This window comes from Typopeltis vanoorti, chromosome 13 (assembly GCF_054136105.1).
Source record: "Typopeltis vanoorti isolate ZY-2024b chromosome 13, IOZ_Tvanoo_1.0, whole genome shotgun sequence".
In the NCBI taxonomy this organism is placed as follows: Eukaryota; Metazoa; Arthropoda; class Arachnida; order Uropygi; family Thelyphonidae; genus Typopeltis; species Typopeltis vanoorti.
In genome coordinates, this window is record NC_143561.1 from 7,634,759 (window position 1) to 7,651,056 (window position 16,298).

The following is a 16,298-nucleotide window of genomic DNA, read 5'->3' on the forward strand; positions in this document are numbered from 1 at the left end:
TGTTCAGAAATGCATAAAACACAAAGAACCGGTCACAGAACACACACTATTCTGGCTAAAGGACAGAAACATAATAACCGAAGCAATTATGATTATAAGAACAATGCACTCCATCTGGACATACAGATGTGACAGAATTTATGGAAGAGATACAGGCCCAGATATAATGCAAAAACTCAATAAACAACTAAATGAAATCATAACAGACACAATAAACAGAAAAAAAAATAACAAAACACCAATGGCAGAAGATAGGCCTTATCTCTGAAGAATGTGAAGAAAACATGTAAATAATGGAAATAAAAGACCCACCATAAAGAAAAAACATGAAAACAAACTAATGCAATTCACTCTGAAAGGAAAAATAATAGAATAGAAAACTAAACACCTAATGTAAATATATATATATAAAGTGTAGAAATATTGTATAGCAATGAATATATCTATTTGAATAAGAGGAAGTATGTCTTATAATTTTCAGATAAGGTAAAAATATTTTAATATTTCAATGGATGTTAAATGGCAGAATAACTGCCCAAAAGATTGCATAGGACTCTAGGTGAAAATAGATATTGGGCATGTTATCATGTAAATAAAAATTGTTAACTGAAATAAGCATGCTATGTACTTATTGCATATATGTTATTGTATATTGTAGTATTTTACTGTATATATTATCATGTTGTAAATGAAAATTGTTAATTGAAATAAGCATGCAATGTACTTATTGTATATATGTAAATAGTTTGTCCGAATGTACATAGATTTTGAGAAAATAAAATTTTCGATTGGAAGGACGACGGTACATTGCGCCCTTCGATTGGAATAGGCCTAAGTTCGATTCTTCGCGACGGGAGGAATCTTTTTCTGGACGATTTCAATCGAAGGTGAGTTAGCCGATCTCATACGGATGTAGCAGGGTTTTTCTCCCTGAAACTCTGGTTTTTCATCCCCCATACAGACAAATCAGCCCTTCAGAACACACGCCATTTACAGACAAAAAATTCTAGTTGAGGTGGGCCGTAGATGGCATTGATGGAGATGATTCGTAGTAGAGGATCGGTGTAGTAGTTACGACAATTGTAGGTGTCCTCCTCCCGCGATGAGTCTTCGGACTCCTTGGAGGTGTCAGGAATAATCATCATCACATGTATCAAGGATTTAGACATAGCATGGCCTGTTCCGGCCTTAGAAGTCATCGTTGAATCGTTTAAGAGGACGTCCTGGTTTTCATTTTCCTATTGGCTTGTACTTTAAGGCTTGTTTTGGTAATCTTTCTGTTTTCATTCTTTGGATGTGTTTCATCCATTTATGTTTATATTTTTTAATTTTTTTCTATTACTGGTTCTTGGTTTAATTCTTTCATAATATCTTCGTTTCTTTTCTGATCAAATAGGGTATACTTTGCAATTTTTCTCATAAACTTCATTTCTGCTGTACATATGTACAATATATTATTATAATAATAATAATATATTGTACATATTACTGGCTGTATACAACACTACACTAGACAGTAAATGTAAATACAGATTATTATAAATTAATTTTTCTTTTCTTTTTTTTATTTTAAATAAATGGTGGATATTTTTAAATAGTTTGCTTGTACTGAACATTATACACATTAACAGGTAGTTCAAAAGCATATTTCATGCAGTCCACTATATTAAGAGTAATCGTTTGAATTCACTAGATGATTGTGCGAATCTGTCAATAATTGCTTCTGCATCTAATTCATCTAACAGTTCCTTTTCAGTTGATAGCAACACGTTCTCCTCAAAGAGTGAATGGGAATTTCTTAGCCTTGTCTTTATGATCTTTAGCTTTAAAATTGTCCTCTCACATTGGACTTGAGTAACTTATAGTGCGTAGATGACTTATAACGTTCATAAAGGTTATCATATGCCTTGTCATGAAGACTGTTGGATGTCAGAATTTTTAGTACACACGAGGGGCAAGTGCTACAAATTTTACACTTGTTGCAACTGGAATCCACATTCTCACCATCATTAATCAATAGATTTAATTCAAAAAATTTCGAAGCAAAAGAAAACAATTCCAATATTATTTGGTCTTGTCTGATTTATGCAGACAGCTTAATAATACTTTCCGTTGCTTTATCTTCAAGGCCCTTCTCTGCAATAGTTTTAAACTTTGCTGGGTCCAAGCAGGGTAAATCTTTATACCACTTTTCGTGTTGTACAAAACGTGAATCTAGTGACCGGACAATGCGGTTCATTATTAGGTTAAACACATTTACTCGAAAATCAGTTAGAGAATCTAGATTCTCTAACTGATTATGGATGATGAAGAAATTTCCTTCATCATCCATAAGCTCATCTGCCATTCTTTTCTTCTTCCTCTGCCTCTTAAACTGATCATGCTATTTCCAAAGAGTCAATTTCCAATGCTTGATTTTAATTCGTATTCAACTGTGAAATCTTGTCATTACATTTATTTAGATATTCCAATGCCTTGCTGTGAACTTTATCAAATATCCTTGTCTGTTCGGTCAACTTTGCTGCAGCTGAACCTATTAAACTGAATAGTAAGCATATCTAAACCATTTTTCTGTAAATAACTTGATAACGGGGCTGCAGTTTCAAATAATATTGTTTCAAACTTAGAATACTTTGGATTAAAGCATTTGCTTCTTGTTTTGTTTTTGCATCAAACTTGTTTGAATCTTGTATCATTGATAATCATGTCATATATTTACAAAAGTACTGACAGTGGCATCATCAAAACGTCCAAATATAGTTGTTGCTGCATTGTATTTTCCTGACCATCTTGTCTCACCAATTAGCTTTAAACGTTTCATTTTTTTCTTGTCCAAAATATTTTCAGACAACTTCTATCCATAAAGCAATTCTCAGGTATGATCTTTTCACAAATGTTGCTAAAATCTGGACCAAATTGGAAAAAAAAACTGCAGGCACGCAACATTTTGTTGTTTCAGTTATCACCAAATTCAAGAGATGGGCATAGCACTATATATGAAAATGTTGATCAGTCACATCAGTAATTTTACTTTGCAAACCATTATACTGACGAAGGTGGCTTGCAGCTCCATCTGTACTGTCAGATAAATATTTTTGGGATCAATTTTAAGTTCCCGTGATATTTCAGTCGATAGATCAAAAAGTCCTTGTCCTGCATCATCATTACTTGGCACAACTGAAAGTAATCGCTCACAGATAACACCTTTAAGCACATACCGAATAATAATGTCAGAATGATGGATGAATTATCTTGTGTTGAATCAACTTGAATAGAATAATATTTTGCTTGAGAAACTTCACGACTAATTCTTTTGTGTATCACATCCTTCATAATTTGGATTAACATGTAGTAAATAGTTGTTTTACTCAGGTATAACAAGCAGGGGCGAATGCTGGTATTGAAATTCACGCATGCTCCTGTTATCATTCAGGAGTGAGAGGTGATTGAAGTCTAATTAGCGGAATAATGAATAACTGACCATTTAAAATTATATATTTAGAAATTTATGTACATTTAATCATACAAATACAACATTTATTTTACAAATGATATTCTATCTTTTTCAATTTATCTGTCCTACTTAAATACAAATTCTACCCTATTCTTTATGAACTGGTCAATAACATCGTCATAAAAAGTTGCTTGTAATTTAATTTTCCCAAGTAACATGCTCACTTGTAAAGGCTGGATGAAGCTCACTGGCTAGAGCTACGTTGACTGCGTATGGCCTGTGTTTAAGCAACAGAGTGAGACACATGAAATGTCTATGCGCGCGCATGAAATCACAGTGCTGCTGCGAGGACCTGGAAGCTCCCACAACCGAGCAAGCCAAGGTAGTTTTGTCTAGACGAGCAAGCGTCGGCCTTCGATTCACAACGCAAAGCTCAATTATTGCCGCGCAAGCTTAAGATGTCTTCTGTCTACAAAAATAAAAGCCAAAATGGAATGCTTATAAAGCATTGCATTTCTTAACAAATAAGTAATAATTCTTTCTCAAGTAATGAGCTTTCGCAGCAAGCATAGCAAACAGAGAATTCGCCAGTGATAACAAGTCCACCACAGCCTTTACTTTGAGCCTTTCTCTGTTATTCTAATCGTTTGATTCTTTGTGTAGACTTGTTTTGTACAGCAGAAACGTGAGCTGCCATAATCGGGTCATATTTTGCCATCCATTGCACTGTAGCTAAAAAAATTGCCATGATTCAGAACCTCATTATCCGGAGTGTAGGCCGATTCATTTCTGTGACCTTCAAAAGGATTTGCTTCCTTTCCTAACATCTTTATGTTCTATAATCCTCATGACAATGCTCCTTTGCTTCAACACTTCATCTTTCTTTTATTAGTGAAGATGCAAAAAATATTATCTAATGTGCCATCATTAGCCACACTGATAAATTGCTAAACATTTCTGACATGTGTTACTGTCGATTCGTGTAAAGCCAAGCTCTGGCTAATATGCATGTAGTCCCTAAAGCCAAGTACAAAGGGTGATCGATTACAAGTGTTGGGAGACTCAAAGGCCAAGAAAATAGGCCAAGCACCTATTTTCTTTGTTATATATTAGCGATTTTCTTGGGACTGAGTCATTCATAATTTTCCTCTCATACATCAAGCAGATCATCAAGTGGCTGAAATGGATGTTCAGCAAAAAACTGTTTCAGATTTGCTCGTGATGGATATGAAAGATTCCAGCAGATGATCTTTCATTTTCTTGTGTAGGTTCATTTATAGGATGTATTTCAGAAACCAAGTCATTTATGCCTGAAGGTAAATCTGATTCCCTGTAACTAGTTGACGTTATGTGTTCAGATATTGCAACTAAAGGTAGTAAAGATACCGTGACTATGAAGCCAGAAGAAGTACTGGGACCGGGTTGGTGAGTAAAGGATGCTATTGTATTTGTCTCTACGTTCAAAGTAGCTCTTTCCTGTTCTTGTAACTCACAAGTCATCGCAATAATCACCATGAGAATTGATTCTTGATTTTTTGTTGCAGAGCGATACATTGATGTGGATGGTATTTGTGGTATTATAAAATCTGTAATAGACCTGCATCGCTTGGCTGAATACTGCCTTTCTGCTTCTTGTCGCTCTTTGCGTTTCCGTGATCCAGATTTATGCTTTTTCTTTTCCATGCTGGTAGGGGTAATATTCTTGAAATTAAAACTTAATTCAAAATAATTCACTTTGGGAAAAATGAACAACTGCAATTAAATGTTGAATCGAACATTTACCATAGGTTGGCGATTTGTACGTTTGCATTTGATAATAATAAGTTATTATTGTGTTGCTATATTCTACATTTTGTTTGTAAACTGTTGAAGCATATTGTAGAAAATTTCTAAAGTACAGTAGCGAGGTCCATTATGTATTTCTGCTAGAAATACATGCTGGACCTCGCCGGAAGATTACATCAATGGATTTATGCTTTATAGATGCATCTATTATTAACAGCAATTTTAACAATCACAGTAATTTTAACTGTAGAATAAATAAAAGGTATCATTAACAACTCTATATTATTTTCGATCATCTAACCAATGCAAGAAATTAACATAAACTGGGTTATATATTAGCCGAAGGATTTTAATAATTGATGCTGATTAACAAGTTTTGCCAACTTAGCTGTCTCACTTCATCAGGCTGTATAAAAGAGGTACAAAACAACTTAAACTGGAAGGAATAAACCGAATACAATTGTATTTTTGTACAAATACAGAAGAACGCACACATCAAACTCTTGATGCGTGTATGATATCAACTGTTGTTATGCTGGAGGTTTTTTTCTGTAATTAGCAGTGAAATTTAACTCTGGCGTGCTTATTGATCTTATCAGGGTCTTCCAAATATCAGCTAGAATTAAACCTTGATTTCTATTGAGGTCGCGTTTAGAACGGATGACTGCTACAGCTTCTTTTATATTTCGGGATTCGGGAGCGGAAATCTTCTTCTAAATAGGGCATGGAGCTTTTTTTCCCATTCGATGGTATGGTTTGTCCTCGAGAAATAAAGGGCTAACCCTGAGTTGTCTTCTCTGTTGTTATTTACATCTCTAGAGATGTAATTAACATAGTAACTCGCTTCCTGTGGTAAACCACACGCTCTCCCAAGTAGCCAATAGTGACTGCAGACACAATTAAAACAAGTTGCAACAAAGTGAGTAAGGTACAGAGACAACTGGGATAAACATGACACTAGCTAATGAATCGAATGTCCCCTTCCCACATTAACCATGCTATTTAGACTCAAGCAAAACCGTATGTTGCACCGGCAAACACGGAACACCGTGTCTAACTAAAAACTAGATGTGTGGGAGTTATCCCCCCCCCAGCTCAAACGCAAAACAGTAATAAAATTCAGCCATGTTAAAATTCTTAAACGTGTTAAACTAAGAAATATATACTGAATGTTGTTATGGCAGTTTCAGATATTGAATTCGGTTGAAGAGAATTAGCATTTCAATTCAAAAATTTTCGGCTTGCTTTTATCTTTGAGTCATGCGTGTGATTGGTGCGGTATAAACAAAACCTGTTATAGTCTGCGCGGTTAGCCTAGTGGCTTTGCGCTTAGTTACGATATGTCTGTGGAAGGAGTGTCTTAGGTTCGATTCCTGTCAACGACGTGAGGATCTCAAGAATCTTCCTTAGCCATAGCCAAGTTAGCTGGTCTTGGGCGTGGACAGCAGAGTTTTTTTGCCAGTTTATCTGGTGTTTTTCATCCTGCAAGCAAGCCAACCGGTCCGACGATACACACGGATTACAGTCAAGAAAACTGACCCAGCCATAGGACTTATTCGTCAGCCTATGCCGGTGACGGAGCCCTGATAAAATTTGGGGGGGGACTAGATGGCACCGTGAACTCCCGTATAAAGGGGTAATGCTGTATCATCACATGGAATTTATTTACATGTACGTCTTCATAGCTGCTCTATCTTTGCTGGCCTAGTACCATAGCTGTCTGTTTCACGTTCTGCTTTCAATGACTAATGAGAAGTGCTTTCGCTTCTCATTAGTCATTCGTGAAGAGCTGTTCATTTAGTATCTCAAGTCTTGTAAATTACTGTTAATTTTTCCTTGAAATAATGGACAAGAAGATGGCGCTATTTGGGTAGGATGCACACAAGGAAACTGCTCTCTAGCAGTTTCCTTGTGTGCATCCTTGTGAGGAAATACAGTACCAATCGTGATGTGAAATATTATTATGTGACACCTCCAGGGAGTCCAAAGACTCATCGAGGGAGAGTATGCCAACAGCATCGAACGATTGATCCAGGTCCAACTACTAACCGTGCTCAAACTTGCTTAAGCTATTAGTAGCAGAGGCTCTACCAATCGACCAACCTTTGCTGGCATATGCGAGGATTTCCGAAAAAAACTGAAAACTTAGTTTCCAGTTTTTATTCGAGTAAAGACAGTATGTTTACGGCAATGTAAAGGAAGTTTGCATTTATATCTAATAAATTAAACATATTAATTGACAATAAATGCTTCCAAAACATAATCTAATGACTTACGATTTCATAAAATCCAAATCCACATATATACACACTTTAGAAAACCGATATGTTCTTTACGAAACACAAAAAGATATATCAAATGATGGTAAAGGAGTCAAACTACGTCTAGCTGGCTGGCGAATGCTGCAACAAGTGAACTGGACGAAACTTGTCTATCTACTATCAAACCATCTATCTACGCGATACATCAGATATCGCGTAGATAGATAGTTTGGAAAAAGGATCTTTGTTTCTTATTTCCTTATTACTTATTATTACTAAAACACTTGGGAGTGTTTGCTTCTTTATTGCATTTTTATTTGGTATCTCTCTACTTAATAAAATTGTATTATATTAAGTGAAAATATACAAGTCAGCAAAGATGTTGGATATGTATTTATTTATTTAATTATTTTTTAAGGTGAGCCCTGGGTTGCATGCCGAAAAAAAGTCGTGGGCGTGCCAAGTGTTGCTCACCTCTGCTCTATACTAACCATGCATAAACAATACAATAAATATTTTTTCTATGGTTTCGATAACGACCCAAATGATGTAAATATGTAACAGATTAAAAACGCTAATGATGAATCAGGCATTTTAACATTTTTAGGCTAAACACGGAATCATGCTTGTAAATTTTTATACACTGCATAAACTCATCAAAAGGGTTAAGCAAAAACCCTAATATAATAGGGCACCGCAAAAATATTATTATTACCGGGGCCCTACAATCCTGTCGATGGCCCTAGTTATACGCAAAATTAGAAGGAAAAAAAAAACATTTTCGGAAGTGTACCTACTGTGCAGTTCACGCTGCTGAGAAGCAGCCGCCACGGTATAAGCAATAATCAATAAAGAAATCGCCATGCAATGCGTTTTGTTGTTTTCTTTTTAAGAATTTGAATTATAATATGATAGGAAAATGTAACGTTTTGTTATATTTATATTTTATTTATTTTTGTTGTAAGTATAGTTGTTAAACACTAATTATTAATTAAGTAATGAAAATTACAAATTTAACATAAATAAAAGAATAAAAAAATCAGCTAAACCCTTTTTATTCCCGTATATATAGGGGGTAGACGAGGCCGTTTTTAGCCCTATCTGACTTTTGGAGACTGAGTGGGCAGTTCAATCTCTACTGGTGCCCCATCAGAGATAGCTGGCCCAAGGCTATCACTAATTAAGCGGCATGCAGTGAAGAGAGACGGCTCAACAAGTGCCGCCACCTCGTGGTCCCTAACCCTAACAGTCGTATTTAATGTCTGAAATAATGTGGGTTGTAAGGTCGATTTTCATGAGTTTGCAGGACGAAAAACCCGAGTTTCCAGGAGAAAAAACCCACTTGCCCTTGCCAGAGATCGACTAACTTGGGAACAAGTCGAAAAAAGGCTTAAAAAATTTCTGCTAATTGCCGACAAGATTCTAAACCAAGAAGTCTTCATTTGGGAGGTCAAGCGCTGTGGTGTTCAAACGTCGCATCCACTTAGTTGGCTCTATATTATCATTTTCACTGTTCCATACATATCTTGAATCTATTAACTTCCTTCTGCATCTGTGTCCTATATGTCTGTAGATGTGTGTGTTCATGGAGTCAGTTTACCTGTTCTGGGAGATGAAAAATCTGAGTTTCTGGGTGAAAAAATCCCCTGCTTCTGTATTGGATAACTAACCTTTCGCTGAAAGAGACCAAAAGAGATGAAGGTTTCTCATGTCACTGATGGAAATCGAACCTAGGTTTTTCTGACCAAAGGGTTGTTTATAACGACGGAGCTACAGAGACTCACAAAAAAATCATACAAAACAATAAGTAGATGATGTTAAAAAAAAGTAGCCTGAACTTCTAAGAGGGGAAGACCTCTATAGGTGCTGATAGTTAAGCTTGGTTGTTGGGCAAGAGTTCTAAGAATTACTGATTCCCAATTCTTGGGAAGCTTCACATAACCATATTATATTATTATTATTTTTATTATTTTATTCATATAGAGGCCTGTGTAGCTCAGTGGAAGTGGCGCTTGCATCCTCTGCGCTTGGTCGCTTGAAGTTAGACTTAGGTTGTAGTCTAGTCGCTGACTGGAGGAAGTTTTTCTAAGCCTATCTTCGACCGGTTCCCGAGTTAGTCGATCTCTGGCACAGGCAAGCGGGTTTTTAATCCCGGAAACTCGGGTTTTTCGTCCCGTAAACTCAAGAAAATCGACCGTAGTACCCACATTATTTCAGACAGTGACATATCTTGTTAGGGGTAGGTACCAAGAGATGGCAGCACTTGTTTGCCAGCATCTTCATCGGTGGCTGCTATAATTAGTGATAGACATGGGCCAGCTATCTCTGATTGGCTAATCAGAGATAGCTGGCCCATGTCTATCATGGGCCAGCTATCTCTGGTTATCTCTAATCTACTGGTGGATTAGAGAGATTGAACTGCCCACTCAGTCTCCAAAAGTTAGATAGGGTATAAAAGCCTCACCTACTCCCTATTAGGAAATAAAAGGCGTTAGTTGATTTTTTTTTATTCACATAATTGATACACAGTCAATGATTCAGAACAATTCAGATTCTATCCAAGAATCTAAGAATAGTCCGTCAGGTAGTGTCGTAAAATATGGACTGCTCCAAGTAATGCTGTTTTTTTTTCTTTTTGTAGATCATATGGGATCACTTTATTGATTTTAAATTGCTGTAAATAGTTGGACAGCTTCTTTTGAAATTGCACCAAGTGCACCGATAACTATTGGAATGAATTTGGTGTGTTTAATCCACAATCGGGTAACTTCGATTGCCAGATCTCGATATTTAGTAATTTTTTCCAGTTCTTTGTTGTTGATGTTTTTATCACTGGGTACTGCAATATCGATAATCCAAACATGTCGATGTTCGATAATTGTGATATCAGGTCAATTGTGTTCCAAATGCCGATCAGTTTGTATTCGAAAGTCCCAGAGAATTTTTGCTGTTTCGTTTTGCAATACAGTCTCTATTTTATGCTGCCACCAGATATCAGAAGTAGGAAAGCCATATTTTTTGCATACATGCCAATGAACTATTTTGGTTACTTGATCATGGCGGTATTAATTGTCAGTTTGTGCTATTTTGCTGGAGGCACTGATTAGATGTTCTAAAGTCTCATCTTTCTGATCGCATAATCTCCATTTGCTGTTATTATTCTTTCTTTTGTATACAGTTGTATTCTTCCGATGATGACCTCGATATAGAGGTCGAAACGTCAAGTTTTATTTTATTTGTAATTAATAAAATAATCTGTTCAACACGTGTGTTTTTGAGTCCCTAAATCTACAAATATGAGTGCTGTTATTATTGATGTTGAAAATTTTTGCTTTGATTGCATTGGTTTGTAATGCCTGTTCTTGAACTGCATCGAATTGGAATGAGTGACGCGGTTGTCGCTTACACCGTCGAAATGTTATTATTCCATTTTATCTGCCTTTAATGTAATTATCCTCTGTGTTTGGCTCCGCCAGCCCCAAAATTTCCCCTATCGGCGACTTTTAGTACTTTTTGTACGCTGAAATCATCTTTCCATGCCTTCAAAAGTCTCAATATAAAATTTTGTTTCATTCCGTTGCTTTTAGCTACAGATGCCTCCAAAGAGTGAAAATTATTTTGTGACCACTCTGTATATGTTAAAAAGAGTGAATGAAAATAGTATCCCTTGAGGGAAGCCGTGTTTTGTTTGAATTCCTGTGCTATAACTGGTACCTGATTTACCTGCATTACCTGAAATCTGTTTTCTAGGTAATTCCTAACTGAAAGATTAGCTTTCTGCATATTCCAAAGCAGTGTAATTTGTTTAGTAACATTTTGTGGTGATGGGTGTGCTGAATGCTTTTATATATATATATATATATATATATAAAGGTATTTTTTGTTACCTTGGGTTTGTTATACATTAAAGATACTAAGAAACTTTATACTTGGTTTTAATTCTTTTCGCAATGAAACAAAAGAAAGCTTTGCATGTGAAATATATTAATCTCTGAGCTACTTGTTTGTAGAGGCTAATGACTTCATATAACTTGCCTTAGAGCAATGTGTCCCATAATGCAAAGCACACCGCCTTTCGGGCGTGTATAATGCAGTGAATATTGTGAAGGGGACAGCTACCCAAACCGGGTTCGACCTTTATTAGATCTCGTCAGTGGAAGCCAGACCCGGGGAAGATACCAAGGTTGAAGTAATGCAGAAGTCATATATATCTCATATATACTTAGACAAAAAGGTGGTTGACCCACGTATTAATAAAAAATCTCTGGTTAAAAGAAAGATGTAGAAAGATTTTTTTACCTTGGGTTTGTTATACGTTAAAGATACCAAAAAAATTTTATGCTTGATTTTAATCCTTTTCCAAAGGAAGCAGAACTTTGGTTTGCTTTCTTGGGAAAAGTCTGAATTACTTGCATACAGAGGGTAAATCAGCCTCCGTATGAGACCCTTTAACCATTAGCCGAAATAGACCAGATTAAGGTTCCTCACCGTCACTGACAGGTTTTTCCAACCAATTGTCTTCGTCTATACTGACTGAGCTACGAAGGTTCCATTTCGATTGATATATAATACAAAAGTATAAAAAAAATACATATGTGATACATTGTCCTGTTTGTGGAACTCTTCGCCAGGTGGCGAAATCTGCTTGCAAGCGAGTAGGCCAGCGTATTCTTCGTGTATTGATAATAATAACAATCCACTCAAGAAAAATTGCATTTTCTTTGCGAGGAGAGAATTCAGTGTTTCAATGGTGTTGAGTAACACAAGTCCCCTCCTCGCCAGGAAATGGCCGTTTACTTTCATGGGATTATAAAAATAAAAACAAAAAAAAAATAAAAAAACGTTATTTTTCCAAAATTACGATATTGAAAACGTTGGTTGAGAGAGAATCTATTCTTTATTATGGTAAAATTCTGCTGATCAACTTGCTCACATTATATAGTAATGTTATCATGAAATAACGCATGGAAGCATGCTGCATAAACTGAAAAATATGGATTGGATTATCATGGATCTTAGCGTGGGTAACTGACAAAGTTCAAAAAGTGGTATATGGGGTGGGGAGGATATGAATCTGTAAGATTTAAGAAAACAAGTGGGGTACAACATGGATTAGTCTGTGGTGAAAATGCTATTCAATCTTTACACTGATGATATTGGGAAGTATATGACAGGCGAAATACAACTATTTGCTGATGATACAAATATAGTAGGGTAATCGGAATGGGGCTAATATGCAGTACTTGTAGAGTAATTTCAATTTGCTGGAATTGTGTGCATGTGAATGGCTGTCAGCTGAATGCTAATAAATGTTATGTCATGCATTACATATCTGCTGTCATATATTGGTAGCAACCAATGGCGTGCTGAAACAAACTGATCAGGATGAGGATCTTGGAATTTTAGTAGATAGTAAGTTGTAGTCCCTAAACAACAAGATTGCAAATATAACTCAGTTTACTATATTAACGGAACTGAACTGCAGGAAGTTGATGAGATAAGAGACTTGAGAGTTATTGTGGACAGAGAACTTAAGTTTAAAGGGCATATTGCTAAGATTGCCAAAACATCACATCAAATTACATGGTTGTTGAGGAACACACTAACAAGCAGGGATAGGAAAGTTATTATTCCACTCTATAAGGCATTAATAAGGCCGCATTTGGACTATTGTGCACAGATCTGGTCGCCAGGATTTCTTGGTGATGCGGAAGTGGTAGAAAGGATTCAGAGGAGGGTTACAAAGATTGTTGCAGGTCTGTGGGATGTTCCCTATGAGGATAGATTGATGATCTGTGGGCTCCAAAAACTAGCTGATAGACGTAGGAGAGGAGATATGATAGAGGTATTTAAATTGTTAAAGGGATTTTACAGGATTGATACTGATGATATTCTTAAGACCAATGCAGGATGTGAGAGAACGAGGGGTCATCCCTGGAGATTGTGTAAGAGTGTGGTTAACAAGGGTGTTAGGACTAGATTTTTTACTTGGAGGGTTGTGAATGGGTGGAATGCTTTGCCAGAACTGGTTGTGAATGCTTCAACTGTGAATGAATTTAAGGAGAGGTATGACAGGTATTGTGTAAATAATGGTTAGTGTGTCAATGTCGGGTCTCCCGCGATGAGTCTTTTGACTCCATGGAGACACCGTTAAAATAATAATAATAATAATAAAATAATTTCAATACATAAACTAACATTGACACCTAAGGATAAGGAAGTGATTTTACATCTTTAGAAGTCCTTGATAAAATGTCATTTCGACGGTTGTACGCAAAACAGTATCAAGATTGTGCATTAATAATTATGAAGACAGATTGAGAATTTGTAAATTACAAGCACTAAAAATAGGAGAAAAACTGGTGATATGATTGAAGCTTACAAACTTTTGAAAGTTTCATACAGGATATCAGTAGATGGAATATTTCATTTTATGGAGCGATGAGAAAGATCAGAGGGCGTCCTTGGAAGAATGAACATTGTCAAAATTGCAAAGAGAGCTAGATTTTTCTCTCACAGTTGTGGGATTTTGGAATGGTTTACCATTGGATGTTGGGTGTAAAGTAGTGTGAATGAATTCAAGAACAGATATGACAACTCGTGCGGATAGCATGTAAAATCTATGGAAATACGGAGCAGCAAATAATCTACTACTTACAACAACAAGAAATAAAATGAGCCGACATTTTAGAATTTATCCAGATCTGTTGTCTAAAGAATACAGCATCTAATATAATCTACTGTTCCATATGTGTGTGTCGGTTCACTGTTATCGCCCAAGAATTCTTTGCTAGAATTGGATTAAATCCATTAAGTTTTGATTTCAGGATATTTCTGATTCGTTTTTGTTTTTCAGCAGCTGTTGATTGTTGTTTAACTCTCGACCGGAGATATCACTCGGTTCTAATATTCCTAGATATTTATAGGGTTCATTGGATCAAATTGCTTTTAAAAACTTCTCGTCTGTGGTGAAAAGTCAGATTTTACTTCCATTAATTTTTCCTCATTTAATAGCCAATAGTGCACATTTATCCAAACGAAATTTGCTAGTTGATAAAGTAAGCAGAAATAGGTGATCCAAGATTATCACTATTATAAGCAGTAACTGATGAAAATACTTGCAAAAACGTGTGTTTCCCCTTGTGGTTCCAAACACGAGCATCACGGTCGATTTTATTGAGTGTACGCGATGCCAAAATCTAGAAAAAACCAGTTTGTCCATACCAGAGAAGTCGGCGACTAGATTGAACTTATGTAGGTTATATTCGGGAGATCTAGCGCAGAGGATGCACTACTGAACACTGTTTGTGTTTTCAGTAAGGACATTAGTGTTGAATTTCGTTTGGATAAATGTGCAATATTGCCTATTAAATGAGGGAAAATTAAAAAAAAAATTCAGCTAACGCCTATGTTGTTCCCGTATAGGGAGTAGGCGTACCCTATCTAACGGAAAATTAATGGAAGTAAAATTTGACTTTTTACCACGAGAAGTTTTTAAAAGCAATTTGATCCAAAAAACCTTATAAATATCTAGGAATATTAGAAGCGATGGATATTTTTCGTTTTAGGTGTTCAGATATTTTCTGAACACCTAAAACGAATCAGAAATATCCTGATATCAAAACTTAATGGATTGAACCCAATTCGAGCAAGGAATTCTTGGGCGATAACAGTGAACCGATACACAAACACCTGGAACAGAAGATTTGATTAGATGCTGTAATCTTTAGACAAAATATCTGACAAATTTTAATGCACAACTCGGAATTAATAATTAGGCATCATTCATTTTCAAAGAAGCGATGTTGGCCGGATGTATTTTTCTAGAAAAAAAAACTGAAAGGAATCTGCTGCTTTGCTGCAAGAAAAATATACCGTTGAGGAAGAAGAAAGAAATTGTTTTAAAAATCGTATTAACGCATGAGCAAATGCTTCAAGTTATTTCACAGGAAGATCTGATAAATGATACAGGAAATAAATTCGATTAGTGGAAGAACAGCAAACCAAATGATTTCTGCGAAACAGCGAGGAAATGTTGACATATCAATTTATGACAATTGCTACAATATGGAATTATTAAGGTATACAACAGAAAACTTTATTCTTGACACTCAAGAACAGGCGTTACAAACCATTGCAATTAAAACAAAAATTGTGGACATCGGTTATAACATTAAATGCAAATGAGGCTATCAGAAATATGAATTTTAGGTTATGTAATCAGTGATTGCAGCAAGATAGCCCAAAATGATTTTAAATATCGTCATGATTTAGTAACCAAGACAGATCATTGGTATGTATGAAAAAAAAGTTTTCTTAATTTTGAAAACTGGTGGCAGCCTAAAATTATTATTATTTTTTTTATCATCATGAGCCCTCCATGGAGCCAAGAGACAGCGTGGAAGGTCTTTCTCTCTCTCTCTTACACACACAGCTCATAATACCTTGACTTAAATCTATTAATTGTCTCGACACTCATTTCATTTTAAGGCATTGAATTCATATAATCTACCACTATTCACATACAAAAAAACTTGTCTCTCTCTATTGTGTGAATTCTCGATTATGTGTCCCTTCTTCTATCTATTAGGCTCTACAATCTGAATGCATTCTTACCCTTTGTCCTGATATTGAACATACCAGAGATCCGAAAAGAACGATCTCTGAATCTTCTCCAACATCTCTTCATCCATTTGAAAACCAGATGACCAAATCTGTTCACAGTAATCCAAATGTGTTCTCTGAATCATAATGTCCTTACGCCTACATGGCAGCGTTCTTGGCAACATTCCCATAAT